The sequence below is a fragment of the Chiloscyllium punctatum genome, chromosome 49 (genome assembly GCF_047496795.1).
Source record: "Chiloscyllium punctatum isolate Juve2018m chromosome 49, sChiPun1.3, whole genome shotgun sequence".
NCBI classification, from domain to species: Eukaryota; Metazoa; Chordata; class Chondrichthyes; order Orectolobiformes; family Hemiscylliidae; genus Chiloscyllium; species Chiloscyllium punctatum.
The window spans coordinates 15,733,655-15,753,909 of NC_092787.1; the positions used below are offsets into that span (position 1 = coordinate 15,733,655).

A 20,255-nucleotide genomic window follows, 5' to 3' on the forward strand; every position below is an offset into this window, starting at 1 on the left:
CTTACAGATTAGCATTCAAGTCTCTTTGCTCTGTTGTTCGAATTTTGTTATACTTTGCCCTAAATGACAATTCATTAGGAATTGATAATGTCGTAGGAAAAAGATGCGTGGGTGAAACTGAAGGAAACACATTGTTGGTGTTAAAAGGTTTCGCCTGACATCTGACCAGGCTGCAGCTGCGGATGCCATTTACTGCGCTGACTGTCACCTCCGCCCCCACCCCGGTCAGTTACTTTTCATTTTCGCCCGGTCGAGCGGCTTCTGAAGGAGAACGGAGTTGTGGATTTAGAGGGCGGGGCAGTGGAGCCGAGCCCTACTCACATATCAGCTGCTTCAGACCCACTTTGATTATTGTGCGTTAGACACCGTCCATTTGTTTCTCTGCATCAAGTGAGGTAAGGGACGCAATTTGTTTCTATTATATATAAAAAAATTTCTTCCCAGTTGCTGAGGACTGTGCTGTAGGTAGGAATGAATAAGGGAGTTGTGATCTCAATGTGTTAATTCGACCTTTTGTTGTAAAATAGGCAATTGCTTTGGGTAATGTGCGTCTCTTTGACTGACTAATGTCCTCGGTGTGGTTTGTAGATCAAGTAGCTGACAGTCTTTTTCTTTAAATGTGGAGTTATTCTTCACCTTGCACAACTTCATTTTTTTTAAAGCTCTGTTAAAATCTGGAATATTTTGAGCTAATTGTGGGTGTTTTTCTGGAATCCTGCAGACTTAAAAGCACTTCACAATGTTCATACTTGTCTTAAGGTCATCTCTGTGACTTTACTCCTCGCCTTCGTTTACATTCTGTGTTAATTCCTTGGCTTGGAATGTTGTTTCCGTCTCGAATGGGCGTTAACCGAGGGTTCGCTATTGATCCCATTCGAGTTTTGCATATTTTCCAACAAGCAATGAGAATGGAAGAACGCTTCTTTTCATTGAAAAGTCTTTTAATGGTTTCGTACTTAAGTACTGTGTGACTTTTATTAAAGTATTTAGTGCGTGCAAACTTTCAGAAGTTAGTAGTTTTAATTAAAAGGATAGTGGTCCGTAGGGAGGATGAGTCATTAGAACGTTACTCATCAGCGATTCTTCCTAATCTATAAACATATTTTTCCATTTTTTAAAAACGGTTTATCTTCTGGTAAAGCTGAAGAATTTGGGCTATTTTTATTGCTGTGGTGGATTTTCACTCGTCTGCCCTTTATAGAAGTCCATGGCTTGTTTTCAACGAGTTGACTTTACAGTTGGACTGTTTTTTTTCTTTGCGAGCCAAATTGTCATAAGTTTGGCTTCATCTTTTTCAGTGACGGGCTGAGAATCTCCCCTTAAACAGACAATCGCAAAGCAACGTGCCACGTCCCAGATCTGTTATAATCCAGACCAATTGAGTTGTGGAAGTTGACCAGTTAACCAATTTGGTGTCTTGCATTTGTGACAGAGTAATGGCTGGGGATGGAAGAAGTCAAAGTAAAATACTGGGGCTAAAATGATCAAATTTCAGTGCCTCCTTTTTTTTTTAAAGGTAGCAACTCATGCCAGGGTACACTTTCTGCAATTGGAACAAGTACAGGAAAAGCTGCTAGTGTTTCTGGAAGTGTATCCAAGAATTTTTAAGATTCCATTTAACCACATTGGCTTCACTTACAGTAAGGTTGATTGTATAATTATTTAAAAATAAAGCAAACACACCCACTTTGAGATGATGTTCTAATTGTCCAGACTCAAGATAGTGAATCTCAGTTAAGTGGGGGATGTAGCCCCACCCTGGCATAGTGAACTTGGCAATGAGCAGCAACTTATGTGGGCGGCCCACTTTCTTTTAATGACAGTTAGTATGAATCATTGCATGATTTCATATCAAATTTAAGTACTTCTCCCTGGGTCTGTTACACTCAACAAGCACTGACCGTGAGGATGTTGTCCCCGTTTTTTTCCCCCCTCAGTTGAAACACAATGCTGAGACACAATAGTTTTACCTCCTTCATCTTTGTCTCATTCCAAGGCTCAGAATAAAGATCGCCCATGTGTACAGAGACACGAGTTCTTGGTCTTCTGTCTCGAACAGCAGATTCTTAATGAATTGTATAGTCATTTTACAGGGAGGAGCATGCAGCTAAGGCAACATACATTGAGTGACCATTACAATCAGTGAGTGTCAATTGTAGAAATTAAGCCTTTTGCTGTTCTCCAATGAATGTTATTAACCTTGTTAACTGGCTTTACATGGATACTTTCCTCTTGTTAATTGACCTTGCATACTGAATGCTTCCAATATTGTTAAATAGCTCTACTTAATGACTTCTTTTCCACATTGTTAACCCATTATCCTTGGCTCCAGTATCCCGTTGTTAACAGCAATTCTTATCTGATCTGAGTCATGCTTGGCTGAACCTCTTGTTTCACAAACTTAAAATTTAACTTTTTTTTTCCCCCTACCTGCTCATACCCTATACACATTCTCAGAGAAAGTGGAAAAATTACAATCAAACACCCATCATAGTCTTGTCGTTTAAACTATGTTGCTACCGACTTCTGAATCAAGACTCCTAAATTGTGCCCCATCTAAGCAGAGTTAATGTTTTGGGTCCAGTAACTTACCAAGGGTCACCAGACCTGAAACGCTAACTCTGCTTTCTCTCCCCAGATGCTGCCAGACTTGCTGAGCTTTTTCGACAACATCGGTTTTTGAATAGTTTTGCTATTTGCTATGAGAGAAATATCCTGGATAAACTTGCTGGATTAATAGGGGAAGTCGCTCATTTTTGTGAATACTAATCTTTTTTTCTTCTTTTCCTACAGTTTAGTGAATAATTATTTTGCATCCATAATCTGCATTGGAAAATTCTTGTTTTGGATAATGATACATTAGTTTCTGTGAGGTTTCATGGCATTAAACCTGTTTTAGTTGTTACTGTATTAAGTATTCTATTTTCTCATCAACATGTTCAAAGATGTTTTTGTGCACCTCTGGAACAGGTGGGATGTGTCTCCTGGTCCAGAGGTAGGATTGCTACCAATGTGCCACAAAAGGCCTTCAATATAAGTGTATTCAGTTGGCTCTGGCATTTTTTGTTGCAGATTAACACCAACAGTGTGGGTTAAATTCCTGCATTTGGTGAGGGTATCGATCTTTCTCAATCTCTTTTTTTTTCCCTTGCCTGAGGCATGGTGACTCTCACTTTAAACACTACCAGTTGTCTCTCCAGTGGGAGAGCAGCTGTGTAGTCTATTAAGACTATAATGACTCTTCACATAAACCCCTTTGTAGCTGCAATTTTACCTGTGTGGTAATCTTGCTATATTGTTTCCGCTGTATTCACTAGTTCCTTTATTTCACATCCCCTTTTTTTTATTCAAACTTTTTCTGAAACAATATTACATAATGACCAATTTTAAATGTTTTGCACTTTGAAAAAGTGCAAATTGGTCTATCTCGAGCAATATGATCACTTGTTGACACCATACTTCAACTTTTGAAAAATGCTATGTTGATTTTAAAACTTAAATCATTTTACAAACGATTGAGAATTTTTTTTTTTAAAAAAAGCTATTGCTAAATGAAGTAATAAATCAAACTATGATTTGCAGTGCAGTCAATTATGACTCATTTAACCTGGCATTTTATTTTAATGGTCATCAACACTTGACTACAATTTTGTTTTAATGATTTTTAAGAAAACTCTACTGAAATCAGTTGGCAGTTGAGAATCTTCTATAGGTATCATTTTCAAATCCCTTGCCCAGTATTTTGGGTCAAAATACACCTCTAAATGATCGGTGTATATGGAATAATCCTTAGCAATACATTGCAGTCACTGAGCCAAGTGTTTGTTCAGGTGTGGTTTATTGACTATAATGTATAGTAGAGGAAGTTCAGGGGGATTGATCAAATTCTGAGGAAGCAAGCTGTTACTTCAGTTTCAGATGCATATCCCACACTGAGGAAGCATGTGGGGAAGTTTAATACCACATTGTTTTGTGGGTTTTCATAAGGTGATTTCCAAACACAATCCTAGCTGAAGTGAAGAATTCAAGAAATAATATGGGTTTTCTTTTTCTTGAGAATGTGTGCCTTACTTCACTGTTGGTAACTGACTTGAAAGCAGACTTAAATGAAGGTGCTCAAAAAAATTGGAAACAATTCTTCTTGACTGCAGCTGTTATTTATAATAACAAGACCTCAGCAGGTGACAGTTTGATTTTTAAATATCTCATTGAGCAACATGTAGCCTTCGCCTTTTAAAAAAGATTTGTGTATACGTCTTCCAGCTAAATTTTTGACATCTCATTTAGAGACTTTTAACTTACTTTGAGTGAGCCCCTTTATGGATACTCATTGGCTATTATAAATGATCAAAATTGCTTTGTGTTAAAATATTCCTATTTAAAACTATTGGCGATAAATGAAATAACCTCCAGTTAATCTAAACAAAGAATTGAGTCTGGTTGTGGTCTGTTTAAACAAGGAAGTGTCTTGGAATTGCGATCTAATGTTAAAATGACAAATGTACTGCTTTTCTGAATTTTGTTTCTTTGCCCTGTTTTTGTATATAGCAACAGACACGTGCCATCAGTGTTCAGCTGAAAAGCTTGTCAACACTCATTAATGTCACTGATCTAGGCATTTGTTAGTGAAGGTAGATAGTTGACAGGATCATTGCTTGCAGACTGACTTTAGCCAATTGTATTCAAGATGCTTTCTCATGTACAAGTCTCCATAAGAATTCTGACCTTTTTTTTTAAGACAAAGGGTTTAGAGTAGGAGTGAGGGAATTGAACAACTTTTTTTCAAGTTGTGAAAGCATATCTGGCTCATGGCAAGGATATACACTTAGGATCAAAATAGCCTTGGGAGTGCAACTAGGGTTCAGGAGATAAGCTCTTCATGGAGATTCTTTCAGGGGATGCAGGTGCATAGTTGGTTGGAAGTGGAGTCTCAGGTTGACAGGATCGTTAAAGGTAAAAGTGAGGACTGGAATTCCAATAGATTAGTGATGCTGGAAAAGCACAGCCGGTCAGGCAGCATCCAAGGAGCAGGAAAACCAAAGCTTCGGGCAAAAGCCCTTCATCAGGACTGAAGGCAGGGAGCCTCCAGGGTGGAGAGAGAGATGGGAGGGGGGTGGGAGTGGGGAGAAGGTAGCAAAGAGTACAAAAAGGGGATGAAGGTGGTAGGTCAGAGAGGAGGGTGGAGCGGATATTTGGGAAGGAAGATGGACAGGTAGGTCCAGTCATGAGGATGGTGCTGAGCTGGGAGGTTGGAACAGGGGTAATGTTGGGGGAGGGGAAATGAAGAAGCTGGTGAAGTGTACATTGATGCCATGGGGTTGAAGTGTTCTGAGGTGGAAGATGAGGTGTTCTTCCTCCAGGCATCGGGTGGTGAGGGAATGGTGGTGGAGGAGGCCCAGGACCTGCATGTCCTCGGTAGAGTGGGAGGGAGAGTTGAAATGTTGGGCCATGGGGCAGTGGGGTTGATTGGTGCAGATGTCCCGGAGGTGTTCCCTGAAGCGCTCTGCAATTTTCCTGCTCCTTGGATGCTTCCTGACTGACTGTGTGCTTTTCCAGCACCACTCTAATCTAGGATAGTTAAAGGTGTTTGGCACACGTGTCTTCATTGGCCAATGCATTGAGTATAGGAGTTGGGAGGTCATGTTGCAGCTGTACAGGACCTTGAGGCCAGTTTTGGAATATTGTGTAAAATTCTGGTTGCCCTTCTATAGGAAAGATGTTAAACTTGACAGGGTTCAGAAAAGACTTAGAAATATGTTGCCAGGGTTGGAGGGTTTGAAATATAGGGAGAGGATGAATAGGCTGGGGCTATTTTTCCCTGGAGCATCAGAGGGGTGGCCTTCATCAAGATTTATAAAATCATGAGGGGCATGGATAGGATAAGTAGGCAAAATCTTTTCCCTGGGGTGGGGGAGTCCAGAATGAGAGGGCATAGATTTAGGGTGACAGTGGAAAGATATAAAGGGGATCTAAGGGGCAATGTTTTCATGCAAAAGATGATGCGTGTATGGAATGAGTGCCAGAGGAAGTGCTGGAGGTTGGTATAATTGCAACATTTAAAAGGCATCTGAATGGGTAATATGAATAGGAAGGGTTTGCAGGGATATGGGTCTAGATCAGTTCAGGATATCTGGTCAGCATGAATGACTTGGACTTGAGGACTTCAGTACTCTTTGACTAATGAGATTATGTCCATATTCTGTGAATTTGAGAGTAGGAGGTAATCTCATTGAAATGCATAAAATTCTTAAGGGGCTTAACGGGATAGATGTTAGGATGTTTCACAGCTAGGGTATGTGGGGAGAGTAAGTCTTGAAATAAGGGGTTGATCACTTTACTCTGGGAAACTTCAAAGGGCTGTAAGGCTTGGGAGTCCTCCACCCTCACACAATGGATGTTTGGTTGAGTATATTCAAGTTTGAGATTGGAGAGTTTTGGATTTTAAGGGAATTGAAGCACATGGTGTTGGTGTACAAAAGTATAGATCTGTCATGAACTTAGTGAATAGCTAAGCAGGTTTGAGGAGTCGTTTAACCTAATCCTATTTTGCTCCTGCTCTCTACCTGACTGTAGGCATTCTCTCGCCGGCTCCTCTGTGAAGGTTACTGTAGTAGCTTGCTCATGAGGTTATCTACTCAAATTCCCAGATAGTGTAGTAATTTACAGCAAACGAATTCACTATCCACCCACCCCCAACCCCTTGCAGAATCCTGGCTCTAACTCCATTCATGTAGAACCAGAAAATAGGATGTCCTATTTGGATCAGTGAATAGCAGACTTTCAACCATTTTAAGGGGAACTACCTACTAACTTAAGTTGTGCTTCAGTTTTAAGCATTCTGTTTCTTCAGGTGGCCTGCTTAACTTTCTGCACCATCTTTGGAAAACTTTCTCAAAATAACATTTAAAATGCTTATGAATCCTTCAGCAATGTATAACACTATAGGAGTGGAAGGTAGATTTATAGCTGACACCTTACCTGTAACTCATTTCATTTTAAAATTCCCAGAGCGCACTTTTTGCGACATCCTATTCTCTTTCTTACCAGTTTTCTGCCATTCCTTTGAATGTGTTCAAGACAAGTCAACAGCTACAAATGGACATGTTATTGATTTTTGTCTTAAGTGCTGACCAGTGACATGCAGACTGGCCACTGTGATACATCCATAAAGAAACTGACCCAAAATGTTACTGTTGGAAGCTGAATTCAAATTATCTGCCTTTTTTAATAATTAAAACTTCTGGCTTTAGGGACGCAGTACTGTTCTGTTGCTTCCCTGTTTTCCTCTTGTGACTTTCCTTAAACAGCTGCATTGTAAGTGTTTACACCAGTTCTATAATGTAGAGTTTGAGTAGCAATGAGTGGACTTTTTTTTTCATTTCAGAAATAGGAAGTGTTACAAGAGTTTGGCTTTCCTCTCTGTAGGTTACTGAGTAGTGGTGTCTACAACAAAGAATGGAGTTAAGCAGCTGGTTCAGTTCCTCATCTGCCAAGTCATATTTAGTCATTCTTAAGTATTGCTAAATACACAAAATCTACACCCTCTTTCAAATATTCTCTTCAGAATTATTTTTGGCTGAGTTCAGAAGCAAAATCATATTTAATAGTAGTGGTCAGTCTCCATATTCTAAATCTGTACTGCTATGCAGAAGGACAGTGGATCTTTAGTGTAGTAGGAAATGTACCATTATGTTGCCCTCGGTTGTATAATTGTACCATGCTCTGTGCAGGCAAGGAGAGAAATTGAATGGATTCTTATCTGTGTAGCCTCAATAAGAATTGAGTAGTAGCAATGAGACCAGCCAAACTGCAGCCTCTGGATTCCACCTGACTGGCCCAAAATTCCCAGTAACTATTCTGTTCAATCGGTGTTGCTTTTATCACTGGCTCAGACTACAGTTTGAGGTGGGAATGGACAGAAGGCCTTGAATAATGAATGTCACTGCCTCTTTTGTGTACTGACTTTAAATTGGTGAGGAAATCTAGAAGCAATGATTTGAGTTATGAAAATAAATAGCACACCATTTGAAACACAACCTTTTGTGGGTTAAATGGAGCTTTAATAGCCTAAGTTGGATAATCCTGAATTAATGTAAAGTTGAAGGCAAATTAATTACTTGACTAGAACACTAGTTAGGTGATTTTATAATGAAGTGTGTGTGGTATTCTCTGACACACACAGCACTAGGTCTGGTTTTTCAATGATCAACTCGAGCCTAATTTTTTTCTAACAGGACTGAGGTAAAGACATTTGATTCTTGTGTTCCATTATCTGGAGTATCAGAGTTGTGGGTGTCTGACTATAGGAAGGATGTGAATGCATTGCGGAAGAGTGCAGAAGTGGTTCACAAGAATAGTTCCAAGAATGATGAACTTTAGTTATGGGGATAAATTGAAGAAGTTGGTGTTGCCATCCTTTTTAAAAGAAGGCAGAGAGATGGACTAAGAGGTTTTCAAAATCATGAGCAAGCTGGACAAAGTAGATTGGAACAGTTTCTCTCCGTCTTCAAGATGCTGTCTCGACAACTTGTCAATGTGGAGGCTACAACCAAGTGCCCCTGACATTTCAGGAGACTGTTTAGATTTGTTGCCAGTGCTGAGAAATTCTCTTCTGAAAGTTACTGCTCCATTAGTTTGTGGTAAAACAGTTTCAGCAGAAAATACCATTTGAAGGGCCCTAATTTCTTAAATTGCATTGGGCACAGTAAGATTTCACAAGAAGCAAATTGGCTGTTATGTTTTGTGCGTCATGGTGATTGCACTTGAAAGGTACCTAGTTTGCTGTAAAATGAATCAAGACATCCATTTGTCAAGAGTGGTGCAAAATAAAACCAGTCTCTCATCTCTGTCCACACCTAGCAACAGCACAGTACAGTTATCCTGTGTCCGAGTTACTGAAGTCCCTTACACTAGTGTTATTTAGTCATCTCTTCTAATCTTCTGAAGATAAACAATTTATGGTAGACATTGTTTGGGAAATAATTCCCAAATGGGTAGATCAAGCCTAACCAAATAACTTTTAAGAAATGTTTAGTTTATCTCTTTCCGCCCCCCTCCTTAGGTAATGTGTATAATTTGAAAGCATAATATTTTGATCTTTTAAAGATGGTCAAATTTAATATCATTGTAGTAAGATGAAATAACAGCTTTACAACTACAAATGGTTGATTATAGAATCCCTACAGTGTGGAAACAACTGGCCCTCAAGAGTAACCCACCCAGACTCATTTCCCCCATGTTCTACAGTTATCCCATACTAATACACATCCCTGAACACTGGGCAATTTAGAATGACCAATTCAACTAACCTGCACATCTTTGGATTGTGGGAGGAAACCCACACAGAATGTGCAAACTCCACACAGACAGTCACCCGAGGTAGGGATTGAACCCAGGTCCCTGGCGCTGGGGCAACAGTTCTAATCACTGAGCCACCATGTCGCCCAAATGTTTTCAATTTTGTCCCAGTTGGTGAGGATTTTGTCGTCATTGACAAATGAGCAGCATCACTTTCCCCTCACCCCCAAAAATTCGATCATGAAAACTTTGCCAGGTCTCCAAGACTCTAGCATTGTGTGGCTGTTTAGTGGCTTCTGTCATTTAAAATGAAGAGGATTCAATGCAAGTTGTCTTTATGTTTAAAGATTGCTCTGACAGAACACCATTCTCTCCATCAAATTCACTAGCCTGTCAGTTAGAAATTAAAATCGGCCAGGAATCCAATAAGCAGCACCTAATGATTCAAGAATTTGAGTCCTCACCTTGGATTGATGTTAATGCCTTTGTGGTAATTTTGCTTCCATGAAAATGAGGCTATCTTTGCAGACACAGGTTTACAACTTATGACTGGTTCACAAATGCAAACTGGATACTCCGTCAGTAAATAAAGCTGACTCTTTCTCGACGTGGCACTATTATGCAGCTGTGCTGTCAGTGGAACAATTGCACACTTTCAAGTTTGAGATTGGGCAAGGGGGTGGAAACAAAATAAAGCTGTTAATTGTTGAAAGACAGTCTGGTTCCAGTTTTGATTCTTGCAGTTGTTCAGTCACCTTTGCTACAACTTCTGTCCAGCTTGTGATGAGATGTGCCTTTCAACTAAACAAGAGAAACGTGAGTGGATGGGGTCAGGCTCTTCAGACCCAGGGTTTGAGTTTGGCTGTCAGTTCAAGCTGGGGTTTTGGAGCAAGTTGCTGGTCATGTCTCTCTCTGTTGCTGCTAGATTATTTGTTTTCTTCTAGTATATTCTACTGGGTTAGAGTGAGAAGACTGCATGTGTGAATAACACTCTTTTGCCGAATTTGCCTTTGCCAAAGCTATGTGTATGGGATGCTGCTATATTGGAACAGTTGATAAGGAATTAGATGTGTAATGTTATTGTTAAAGTTATGGTAATTCTTGGTTTGTATTTTAATTGTGGTGTAAGAATAGTGTTGTGCTTAAAGCCTCATAATTTGACCAGTCAAATTGCATATGGACTGCAGTGCCTTCCAGTTGCCTTTAAATAAAAGTTAGGGTCTAAGCTATCTTCTTGATAAGGTTTGAGAGAGTTTAATCTGGTCCAGAGTTTCTCAAATGGCTTGTAACTTGGCTAATCGTGTCCATTTCATCCACAGTTGAATCCTTTTTCTTTTAATTTTAAATATTTTGCTTGATCTAGCAACAGGTAGGGATCCTTTTCAAATCTGTGTGGCTATCTTTTTCACATGAAAAGTTTAAAGTTAAGTGAAATCTCTTGACCTGATTTTCGCCACCCTCTCTCAAAACTTTTTGGTGCCTACAGTCTACTCTGCAATAGAAGAAAAGTCTGCAATTCTGTTAAGCTCTGCTGGTAGCAAATAGCTTTTTGCTTTGTGGGTGCAACTTGATTTCTTAAACTTTCAGTTATTGGAACCTTCAAAGGGAAACTTGCTGCAGTTGCTAGATGGAATAATATATCAAGTCTTTTTATTTGGTTGTAGCTTTATACAATTGTACTCTGCCACTGCAGCAAGTGAAGGTTGAAATTGCAGTATAAGGTCCCTGCCTCTGGGACGGAAGGTTCATTTCACACCTGCCAGAGGTGCATCATGACAGGTTCACTGGGTGTAGTAGCACGTATGTGCTATTTTTGAGTTTTCTGTCTGTTGAAAGTGAATGTTTTACAAGAGATGGATGGATAAAACTGCGAGGGTATATTTTTAATTGACTTTGTGGGATGTGGGTGTCACTGGCACGGCCAGCATTTCATTGTCCATCACTATTCTCCATCTTTTGAAGGCCTTGATGAGCTGCTGCTTGCAGTGTGCAGCCCACTATACCGAAGGGGAGTTGGAGGATTTTGATCCAATGATCTGAAGGAAGGGTAATTACATTTCCAAGTCAAGAGGAGAAGTGGCTTGGAAATGTTATCTACCTTTCAGTGATGGTACAGTGGATCTACCAACTGCACATAGACTACAATGGTTCAAGAACAAATCTGTTGGACTAGAACCCGGTGTTTTGTAGTTTATAGCTGTCCACCCAGACCAGCAGCAGCACCTCCACACTTCAAGAAGGCAGCTCACCATCTGTCATAGTTTTACGTACAGTATTGTGACTTTACTTGTGGGCAAGTTTCCAAGTTGGATGCTAATAATGCATTTTAGGGTGGCATGGTGGTTCAGTGGTTAGCACTGTGGTCTCACAGTACCAGGGACCTGGGTCCAGTTCCCACTCTGGGCGACAGTCTGTGTGGAGTTTACATATTTTGTCCCCATGTCTGCATGGGTTTCCTCTAGTTGCTCTGGTTTCCTCCCACAATCCAAAGATGTGTGGGTTAGGTAAATTGGCCATGTTAAATTGCCCAGTAGTATTTGGGGATATGAAGGTTAGGTGCATTAGTCAGGGGTAAATGCTGAGTAGCAGAGGAATGGGTCTGGGTGGATAACTCTTTGGGAGGTTCAGTGTGGACTTGTTGGGCTGAAGGGCCTGTTTCCACACTGTAGTAATTCTAATTCTAATGTAGCCACTAGATAATCTCCCAATAGTGAAGCAACCTGATTGCTCTCGAGTGCTGTTTTTGTTTTGTGACTTGTGGTGAGATGTTTCATAACTGATTTGGTTGAAGCATCAGCCTGCACTCTTTTGTTTTGAGCTAAGAGTTATTCAGTGACGTAGTAAAACACCCCACCCCTGAAAACAGCATACCACTTCGTGGATGGCCTGTGGACAGTCCTGTGTCTCATGATGTATTTCAACATTTTTTCTTTGATTTGTCTAGGACAGGTGGTTCGGCTTTCGAAAAAGGGAAGTGAATCAACAAAAACCAATAATTTTGGGTTTAAGAGGGTGGATGGAGGTGTTCCCACATGTTCAAGGGCGTGCAAAATTACTGCTCTAAACATTTGTGCTAAGTCCAATAAGGAAGTTGGGAGAAATTCCATCACCCACGTTTAAATGGAATGGGGAACTTGCAATCAAACAATAGTTAGTGAAAAGCCTGGATGTAATTTGAGGGGGAAGTTGAGTAAGAAAGGAAAGCTGTTTCCGAAAATGCTCAAAAGCTGTATAAACATTGAGGTAGAGATGGCTTGTTCCTCTATACTCTTGAACTATGCAGTGTTCATTCTTGTGGCTTGCATACCTTTTTTTAAAAACCCTTTTTTTTAAGGGGATGTGGATAAAGTAGGTTCCAGGCTAAATCCCTCAAACCAGAGACTGCTGAGGTCTTGCCTCTCTGTAGCATCCCTGTGGGTCTCAAAGCTGGTTGTAAATGCAGCAGGTTGAATAAGAGAAACCAGGGTATCCTTTTGAAGTACTGACACACTAGGGCAATAACAACATTTAAACAGATGGAGCTGCACTTCACTAAAAGAAGTCGACATCTCCATCGTTGGTACCAGAGTGTTCAAGTGATGTTTAATGGTTGCTGTTGATGCACAGGCACAAGATGTAGAGGTCACATGACTACAGCCAGTCAGTAAACTCCATCCAATTGCATTTTTAATCCCTTTTTTTTGACTTTGCATGCTGTTATTAGCTGTTAGAAGTAATCCATTGTGAATAATTTTAATTGTTTACTTGGAGAACTGAGAGAACCCTAGTCAGTTGCACTTTGTACATCATTAGACAAGCATACATAGCCTTTTGATCATGCAGGTTTCTGAATAGTGTGAATGTGTTGGCTGTTCCTAGGGTGGTTGATCTTTGACTGTGGTGTGTTGTTTCCATAGTCACTATTGCTACTGTTTGCACCGCTAGAGGATGATGCTGCTCAGGGACTAATGGTCATTCTGTCCTCTGGTGAGGTCACTAGGCAGCTGTCTATAGTGAAGGTTCAGCCTTTCTAGTTGTACACAGCTGTCTGTGGTTGCAATGATTTGTTCTTGTTCACCTGTGTATGTTGGAGGTAACTCTCTTCATTACAGTTCTTAAGTTCCCATGTGCAGTGACTCCTTACCCAGTGTTGCACTCTGCAGGAGCTGGGCATTACTCAACAACTTAACAGTTCCAACTATCAGTGGGATTCTGGCTTTTTCTATCTTCTCTTTTTGTCACTCCTATCCGTTACTACTACTACTGGCTGACAGTTTGCTAGCAAGACAGGATTTTGAAGCAATGTTAAAGTGACCCCTTCAGATATTGTAGTCCGTTAGCACTAACATGTCGCCCACATTTTTTTAATGAGACCTGCTTGTTCTGTGCCTATGAGTGGATTTTATGTCCAACTTGACACTGACATATTTTTCACAAACCAATTGACTCCCACAGCTACCTGGATTACACCTCCTTCCACCCTACCTCCTGCAATAATGCCATCCCTATTCCCAATTCCTCTGCCTCCGCCGTATCTGTTCCGAGGAGGACCAGTTCCACCACAGAGCACACCAGATGACCGCCTCCTTTAGAGATCGCAATTTCCCTTCCCACATGGTTAAAGATCCCCTCCAAAGCATCTCGTCCACATCCCGCACCTCTGCCCTCAGACCCCACCCCTCCAACCGTAACAAGGACAGAACGCCCCTGGTGCTCACCTTCCACCCTACCAACCTTCACCTAATCCGCCAACATTTCCGCCACCTCCAAAAAGACCCCACAGCCAGAGATATATTTCCCTCCCCACCCCTTACTACTTTCCGCAAAGACCGTTCCCTCCGTGACTACCTGGTCAGGTCCACACCCTCCTGTCCTGCCACCCTCCCCTTCTACCGTAGGAATTGCAAAACCTGTGCCCACACCTCCTCCCTCACCTCTATCCAAGGCCCTAAAGAAGCCTGCCACATCCATCAAAGTTTTACCTGCACATCCACTAATTATCATTTATTGTATCCGTTGCTCCCGATGCGGTCTCCTCGACATTGGGGAGACTGGACGCCTCCTTCCTCCCCCCCCCCCCCCCCCCAATGCTGAGGACATGGTGGTCCTGGGCCACCTCCACTGCTATTCCCTCACCACCCGTCACCTGGAAGAAGAACTCCTCATCTTCTTCTGCCTCTGAACACTTCAACCCCAGGGCATCAATGCAGACTTCACTAGCTTCCTCATTTTCCCCTTTCCCCAGTTCCTAACTTCCAGCTCAGCACCGTCCTCGTGACCAGTCCTACCTGCCAATCTCCCTTCCCACCTATCTGCTCCACCCTCGCCTCTGACCTATCACCTTCATCCCCACCTCCATCCACCTATTGTACTCTTTGCTACCTTCTCCCCAATCCCCCACCGCCCCTCCACTTATCTCTCCACCCTGGAGGCTCCCTGCATCCATTCCTGATGAAGGGCTTTTGCCCAAAACGTCGTTTTTTTTCCTGCTCCTTGGATGCTACCTGACCTGTTGTGCTTTTGCAGCATCACTCTAATCTAAACTCTACAGTCCTCACTTTTTTGTTGAGTGGATTTTATTTCTGCTCTGGGAGTTTTGGGTTTTTTGATATTGCTATTATATTGTGTGCTCAACTTTAATTTGCCCTGTGGGGAGGAGAATTGTTTCATGGTCTAGCATCAACATCCCACTTTAAGGGCTTTGGGGTCACGATCTGAAGTGTTTTTTTTGCACTGGTTTTGTATTGCTCATGAAGTTGCCTGTAGCACCAGTACCTTTTTTTTGTTGTTACTTCTATTTCCTGTTTTCTGCAGTGATCAATCTTGCTCACAAGCCATTTAGCACTTTTTTAATATATCTGACACCAGCTTGTTTTATGATAGATTTTTATCAGGCTCATCCCTCTCCAAGCAGTCATCTTTATAAGCCCAATTGCTGCTTTCTTTCTTTTCTGAATACCTGTGAATGTCATTTTGACTTCTTGACGTTGGAGTTTTTATTTTCTAGCGCTAGACATGTTTCTTTTTACTTTGTCCTCAATTGGAGGCATTAGTGGTAATCTTTCAGCAATCACTAAAATCAGGGAGTGTCCCAGAAGATTGAGAAATCGCTAACGTGACACACTTGTTTAAAAATGGTCTAAGGCAGAAGATGGAAGATTACAGACAGATTAGCCTAACCTCGATCGTGGGTAAGCTCCTGGAATCCATTGTAAAGGATGAAATTTCTTCATACTTGGAAGTGTAAAATAGGGCAGAGTCAGCATAGCCTCATCCAGGGAAGGACATGCCTGACAAATCCGCTAGATTACTTTATAAGGAACTAATGAGCAGGTTAGAACGAATGGATGTTACTTAACTGGACTTACACCAGGTGCTACACAGGAGGCTACTGAGTAAGAGAAGGGCCCAGAGGCAAGGTGCTAGCATAGATAGAAGCTTGGCTGGCAGAAAGCAGAGTGGGGATAAAAGGGTTCTTCTCAGGATGGCAGCTGATGACCAGTGTTGTCCCACAAGCCTGTGTTGGGACCACAACTTTTCACTATATACATTAACAATCTAGCTAAAGGAACTAAAGGTGTTACTGGCTAAGTTTGCAGATGATATAAAGGTAGAGGGACAGATAGCATTGGGAGGCTGCAGAAGGATTTGGACAGATTAGGAGAGTGGGCAATGAAGTGGCAGATGGAGTACAACATGGGAAAATGTGGGGTCATTCACATTGGCAGGAAGAGTAGAGGCATAGACTATTTTCTAAATGGGGAGAAAATTCAGGAGCCTGAAACCTTGGAGTTTCACTCCAGGATTCTCTCAAGATAAACCTGCAGGTTGAGTCAGTGGTTAAGAAGGCAAATGCAATAATGTTTTGAAAGGACTTGAATACAAAAGGGATGTACTTCTGAGGCTTTGTCAGGCTCTGGTTAGACCACATTTGGAGCATTGTACAGTTTTGGGCCTGACATGTCAGGAAGAATGTACTTACTCTGAAGCATGTTAAGAGGAACTTTCAAATGTAAATCCAAGTGCATCCAATTTAAATTGAGTAGCAAGTGGCGTTTGGTAATGACTGAATTTGAATTTGAGTTGCTAATTAATCTGTGCAGAGAAGTCCATCTTGGCCAGCTTTACTTTTTTGGGTTAGTTTACAGCAGAATGGTACATCTTTTTAACCCTGTGGACACAATTGATGTTTGACCTTCCTGAAGTAAAGCCTATTTCACATTGTGTTTTGCAAACCTAATTCTTCCTTTTAATTGCATTTGGCAAATGAGAAGGGCTTTGCAATGTGCTGCAGTTTGAGATTCTCTGCTGATGAATTGCACATTTCCCTAACTTAATCTAAATGACTCAGCTGAAATTGTCGCAATGCTCTTTTACACCTAGCGAACAGCCAAAATTTCTATCTGGTCAATATTTTTACTTCCCACATGGACACACGCAAATAAGGAAGCTGGGATGTAAAGAATGTGTTTGGAGTTGCTCTGGGAGTAGCTGTGCCTTGGTGCACTGCTGTCGGAAGGTGATAGCTCACTCCCTGCTGAAGATGTGCGCAGTAGTTTTTCGTTCTGTGCACCTGGCAAACTAACAGCTAACTTGGTGGATTTCTTGCAAATGTATAAATCTTTTTCCCCTAATCTATTTTTACAGTTACCTCATGCCTTTTGACAGCCCTGTGATTTGTTTTTTTTTACAAGCAGAGCTGCTGTCTGCCTTTTTGGTTTACATCTGAAATCCAGTCTGAGTTTTAAGGGAGACTTGATGGGGGTAAGAGAATGAAGATTTCCTTAAAGGGAAAATTGATAGGAAGGAAGATGCTGGCTCTGAGAATACTTAAGGATGGGCATTCTAGATGTCCTTGCTTCACCCACTGGTAGTTATCAAAACTTAATGGCAGTGTTGGATGTGGGCCCTGATGAAGGGTCCACCCATTTTGTTCACCCACAGATTTTAATTTTCCTTTAGACTTGAATGCTAACATGATTACCCAATGATATTGGATGATTTCCTGTTTGAATTCACTTTGCTTGTAAACCAAACTTGAATTCATTTTCCTTTTGAAACCATTTCCTGAAGAAGGGCTTATGCCCAAAACGTCAATTTGTCCTGCTCCTTGGATGCTGCTTGACCTGCTGTGCTTTTCCAGCAACACATTTTTCCGCTTTTGAAACCATTGATTAGATATTTTTTTTTGAAGGAAAATAATTTCAGATGAAACCCAAGTACGATTTGCCTTGTTGTATTCCTGACTGGAAGTTGGGGGTAGAGGATGAGGGAGTCTTTTTCGATCCTAATGATAAAAGCACTTACAAGTGAAGACGACATAAGACAGTGTAATGTTTCACAAAATGAGCTGTTTCAGTTCATCTGCATTGGTTCAGAAGGAGAACCAGTCTGCTTCCAGCAGTCATAATGTAATATAGCTTTACAAGACTTTAAATCCCATGACCTGTTAGTCGGTGGTTGTTTTCTAAATTTACAAACTGACTTTCTGACTATTCTGGTTGTTATGGATACATCTTCTGTGGATGTCCAGTCTGAAGGTGGGACTTTACTCTGAAGTTCCAGCTTTGCTATGGCCCTCCAACACTTCTGTCTGACCTGTAAAGTAACTCCAAGGCTTTAGATTGTGACCCAGATGCTGAACTGACACAAGTATTTCTTGCAACATTATCTCAATGTTGCTGAAAAGGTTTTTTTTGTTGTCTTGCACAAATCAGGATATGTTTAAACAAAATAACAAATCCAATGCACTCAGGGTATGGTTAGGAACTTGGGACTGGGATGTCATAGCAATTACTGAAATGTGGCTCAGGGATAGACAGGACTGGCAACTTAATGTTCCAGGATATAAATGCTACAGGAAGGACAGGAAAGGGAGGCAAGAGAGGAGTGGAAGTGGTGTTTTTGATAAGGGATAGCATTACTGAGGGAGGACATTCCTGGAAATGCATCCAAGGAAGTTATTTGGCTGGAACTGAGAAATAAGAAAGGGATGGTCACCTTTATTGGGACTATATTATAGGTCCCCAAATAACCAGGGGAAATTGAGAAACAAACAAATTTCACTTGCCTGTAAGAACATTAGGGTGGTTATGGTAGGGGATTTTAACTTTCCAAGCATGGACTGGGACTGCCATAGTGTTAAGGGTTTAGATGGGGAGGAATTGTGTACAAGAAAATTTTCTGATTCAGTATATGGACGTACCTACAAGAGTGTGCAAAATTTGACCTACTCTTGGAAAATAAGGCAGGGCAGGTGACTGAGGTGTCAGTGGGGGAGCACTTTGGGGCCAGTGACTATAATTCTATTCATTTTAAAATAGAGATGGAAAAGGATAGACCAGATCTAACAGTTGAAGTTCTAAATTGGAGAAAGGCCAATTTTGACAGTATTAGGCAAGAACTTTCAAAAGCTGATTGGAGGCACATGTTCGCAGGTAAAGGGATGGCTGGAAACTGGGAAGTCTTCAGAAATGTGAATATTCCTGATGGGGTGTAAGGGAATGTTGGATACCTAAAGAAATTGAGGGTTTGGTTAAGAAAAAGAAGCATATGTCAGGTATCAACAGGATAGTAAATCCTTAGACTATAAAGGCAGTAGGATTATACTTGAGAGAAATCGGGAGGACCAAAAGGGGACATAGCTTTGGCAAATAGACTTAAGGAGAATCCAAAGATTTTTTTTACATATTTTATATATATATATAAGATGAGCAAGGTAGCCTTTGTGTGGAGCCGCAGGAGTTGGGCGAGATATTAAACTAGTATTTAGCATCAGTATTCACTGTGGAAAAGGATATGGAAGATACAGACTGTAGGGAAATAGATGGTGACATCTTGCAAAATGTCCAGACTACAGAGGAGGAAGTGCTGGATGTCTTGAAACGGTTAAAGGTGGATAAATCCCCAGGACCTGATCAGGTGTACCTGAGAACTCTGTGGGAAGCTAGAGAAGTGATTGCTGGGCCTCTTGCTGAGAGATTTGTATCATCGATAGTCACAGGTGAAGTGCTGGAAGACTGGAGATTGGCAAATGTGGTGCCACTGTTTAAGAAAGGTAGTAAGAACAAGCCAGGGAACTATAGACCAGTGAGCCTGACATCGGTGGTGGGCAAGTTGTTGGAGGGAATCCTGAGGAACAGGATTTGCATGTATTTGGAAAGGTAAGGACTGATTAGGGATAGTCAACATGGCTTTGTGTGGGAAACCATATCTCAACAAACTTGATTGAGTTTTTTGAAGAAGTTGCAAAGAGGATTGAGGGCAGAGCAGTAGATGTGATCTAAATGGATTCAGTAAGTCATGTTCCCCATGGAATACATGGAAAACTCACCATTTGGATACAGAACAGGCTCAAAGGTAGAAGACAGAGGGTGGTATTGAAGGGTTGTTTTTCAGATGGAGGCCTGTGACTGGTGGAGTGCCACAAGGATCAGTGCTGGGTTTGCTATTTTTAATCATTTTTATATCAATATTTTATGTAATGTATTTGAGCATAAGAGGTATAGTTAGAAAGTTTGCTGATGACACCAAAATTGGAGGTGTAGTGGACAGTGAAAAAAGGTTACTTCTGATTACAACGGGATCTTGATCAGATGGGCCAATGGGCTGAGAAGTGGCAGATGGAGTTTAATTCTGATAAATGTGAGGTGCTGCATTTTGGGAAAGCAAATCTTAGCAGGACTTAGACACTTAATGGTAAGGTCCCAGGGAGTGTTGCTGAACAAAGAGACCTTGGAGTGCAGGTTCATAGCTCCTTGAAAGTGGAGTCTCGGGTAGATAGGATAGTGAAGAAGGCGTTTGGTATGCTTTCCTTTATTGGTCAGAGTATTGAGTACAGGAGTTGGGAGATCATGTTACAGCTATACAGGACATTGGTTAGGCCACTGTTAGAATATTGCATGTAATTCTGGTCTCCTTCCTATCAGAAAGATGTTTTGAAACTTGAAAGGGTTCAGAAAAGATTTCCAAGGATGTTG

At 41.2% G+C, this 20,255-nt stretch overlaps 1 protein-coding gene across 2 annotated transcripts in view; it reads left to right on the plus strand.

The window, feature by feature from the left end:
* Window positions 1–230: 230 nt before the first annotated feature.
* Window positions 231–20,255, plus strand: part of LOC140469522 (gelsolin-like) — a 78,323-nt gene continuing 58,298 nt past the window's right edge. For both annotated transcript variants that reach the window (XM_072566118.1, XM_072566119.1), the window contains exon 1: window positions 231–395. The gene's annotated coding sequence lies outside the window, so the exon portion shown is untranslated. The remainder of the gene's footprint in view (window positions 396–20,255) is intronic.